This window comes from Suricata suricatta, chromosome 5 (assembly GCF_006229205.1).
Source record: "Suricata suricatta isolate VVHF042 chromosome 5, meerkat_22Aug2017_6uvM2_HiC, whole genome shotgun sequence".
In the NCBI taxonomy this organism is placed as follows: domain Eukaryota; kingdom Metazoa; phylum Chordata; class Mammalia; order Carnivora; family Herpestidae; genus Suricata; species Suricata suricatta.
Genome location: NC_043704.1, coordinates 58,169,975 through 58,173,566, shown reverse-complemented (window position 1 = coordinate 58,173,566; position 3,592 = coordinate 58,169,975).

Genomic DNA, 3,592 nt, shown 5'->3' with positions numbered 1-3,592 from the left:
GCAGGGTACAAAATCAATGTACAGAAATTGGTTGCATTCCTATACACCAATAATGAAGCAGCCGAAAGAGAAATCAAGAAACTGATCCCATTCACGATTGCACGAAAAACCATCAAATACCTAGGAGTAAACCTAACCAAGGATGTAAAAGACCTATATGATGAAAACTATAGAAAACTTACAGAAGAGATTGAAGAAGACACCAAGAAATGGAAAAACGTTCCCTGTTCATGGATCAAAAGAATAAACAGTGTGAAAATGTCATTATTACCCAAAGCAATCTACACATTCAATGCAATCCCCATCAAAATTGCACCAACATTCATCTCAAAGCTAGAACAAACTATCCTCAAATTCATATGGAACCACAAAAGACCTCGAATACCCAGTCATATTGAAGAAAAAAACCAAAACGGAGGCATCACAATCCCAGACTTTAGCCTCTACTACAAAGCTGTCATCAAGACACTATGGTATTGGCACAAAAACAGACACATAAACCAATGGAATAGAATAGAGAACCCAGAACTGGGCCCACAAATGTACGGCCAATTAATTTTTTTTATTTATTTAAAGCAATTTTTAAAAAACATTTATTCATTCTTTTTTTTAATAGTTTATTGTCAAATTGGTTTCCATACAACACCCAGGGCTCTTCCCCTCAAGTGCCCTCCTCCATCACCACCACCTCTTTTCCCGCCTGCCCCTTCCCCTTCAACACTCAATTCGTTTTCAGTATTCAATAGTCTCTCAAGTTTTGCATCCCTCACTCTCCCCAACTCTCTTTCCCTCTTCCCCTCCCCCTGGTCCTCCATTAGGTTTCTCCTGTTTTCCTGTTAAACCTATGAGTACAAACATATGGTATCTGTCCTTCTCTGCCTGACTTATTTCACTTAGCATGACACCCTCAAGGTCCATCCACTTTCCTACAAATTGGCCAATTAATTTTTGACAAAGCAGGAAAGAGTATCCAATGGAAAAAAGACTGCCTCTTTAGCAGGTGGTGCTGGGAGAACTGGACAGCAACATGCAGAAGAATGAAATTAGACCACTTTCTTACACCATACAGAAAAATCAACTCAAAATGGCTGAAGAACCTGAATGTGAGACAGGGAACCATCAAAACCCTCGAGGAGAAAGTAGGAAACAACCTCCTTGACCTCAACCGCAGCAATTTCCTACTCGACACATCCCCAAAGGCAAGGAAAATGAAAGCAAAAATGAACTATTGGGACCTCATCAAGATAAAAAGCTTCTGCACTGCAAAGGAACCAATCAAGAACACTAATAGGCAACCGACAGAATGGGAAAAGATAGTTGCAAATGACATATCAGATAAAGGGCTAGTATCCAAAATAATAAGGAACTCACCAAACTTCACACCCACAAAACAAATAAATAACCCAGTGAAGAAATGGGCAGAAGACACAAACAGACACTTCTCCAAAGAAGACATCCAGATGGCCTACAGGCACATGAAACAATGTTCATCATCACTCATCATCAGGGAAACACAAATCAAAACCACATTGAGATACCACCACACGCCAGTCAGAGGTGAACAAATGAACAAATCAAGAGACTATAGATGCTGGTGAGGGAGTGGAGAGACGGGCACCCTTCTACACTGTTGGTGGGAATGTAAACTGGTACAGCCACTCTGGAAAAGTGTGGAGGTTCCTCAAAAAACTATCCATAGAACTCCCTTATGACCCAGCAATAGCACTGCTAGGGATTTACCCAAGGGATACAGAAGTGCTGATGCATAGGAGCACATGTACCCCAATGTTCATGGCAGCACTGTGAACAATAGCCAAAACATGGAAAGAGCCTAAATGTCCATCACCTGATGAATGGATCAAGAAGATGTGGTATATATACACAATGGAGTACTACATGGCAATGAGAAAGAATGAAATCTTGCCATTTGTAGGAAAGTGGATGGACCTCGAGGGTGTCATGCTAAGCGAAATAAGTCAGGCGGAGAAGGAGAGATACCATATGTTCGCACTCATAGGTCTAGCAGGAGAACAGGAGAAACCTAATGGAGGACCAGGGGGAGGGGAAGAGGGAAAGAGAGTTGGGGAGAGAGAGGGACATAAAACTTGAGAGACTATTGAATATTGAAAACGAACTGAGGGTTGAAGGGGAAGGGGGAGGGGTGAAAAGAGGTGGTGGTGATGGAGGAGGGCACTTGAGGGGAAGAGCCCTGGGTGTTGTATGGAAACCAATTTGACAATAAACTATAAAAAAAAAAGAAGTGGTATATTTATACAACAGAATACTACTCAATGATGAAAAAGAATAAAATCTTCCTATTTGAAACAATGTGGATGGATCTAGAGTATATTATACTAAGTGAAACAAGTCAGTCAGAGAAAAACAAATAATGATTTTACTCATATGTGGAATTTGAGAAACAAAACAGATGAATATTGGCAAAGGGAAGGAAAAATAAGATAAAAGCAGAGTGAGGCAAACCATAAGAGACTCTTAAATAGAGAGAACAAAGTAAGGGTTGCTAGAGGGGAGGTTGGTGGGAGGATCGGCTAAATGGCTGATGGGCATTAAGGTGGGCACTTGGGATGAGCACTGGCTGTTATATAAATAGGAGATGAATCACTGGGATCTACTGCTGAAGCCAAGACTACATTGTATGTTTTCTAATTTGAATTTAAATTAAAAAAATTTTCCCTAAGTATCTATGGCATAGTATAAAAATTCCACTGATAATCTGGTTTCCATTACATTATACGAAAGAAAAATCATTGTCTTATACTTACAAATTCTCAGCAGAGATTCTTAATGCAAGTTTTTTAAAATTCAAAAGCGATGTAAAATATTATAAAACCTTGGAAAAGAAAGAGAAAAGGCAATACACGTTCCCACCTATCAAACAAGAGCCTGTATTCTTAGGCTTTTGCTGCCTACGAGTGTGGTCTGAACCAGCACAGCCACAAACTTAGGGATGCAGCACCTGGGCCCATCTCAGAACAGTGCAATCAGAATATGATAGATTTACACATTAACGTGTGAAAATCACTTCTCTAAGACACTACCAAGGGCCCCCAAGCTTCTGCCTCCTTCTAACAAACAGCGAGCACCCACTAGACACCAAGTACAGTACTGTGATTTCATCTGCAAGATCTCTCCCAGGACTGACTCAAGAATATATGGAAAACAGAGGAAGAGAGTTTTGAGCAGTTTTTGTGGCCAAATCAATCGTTGCAATGAAAAAAGCTGCCAATTTCATGAAGTGCAAACCTTCTCACCCTCAGTGATTCCACTTCTCTTGTTTTTGAATTCTCACAGGGCTGTCTCTAAGTCAGCAAAGTTTCACGCTTTCTCAATATGCTCACCGCTTCTACCAAGAGCCCAAAACTCAAGAGGGGAAAAAAACACATTGAAATGAACATTCCACAATAGAGCTTAAAGCACACATTTTGCTTGCTTTGGCCAACTTCATAAAGTTTTGGTGTTTAGGAATTTTTTTAAGGGTTTTAAGCTCAAGGAAAGCCCAGAAAGGTGACATTTCAAAAGTAAATGTTGTGATATTCCTTTACAGAGTGATTTTTCTCCGAGAAAAAAAAAA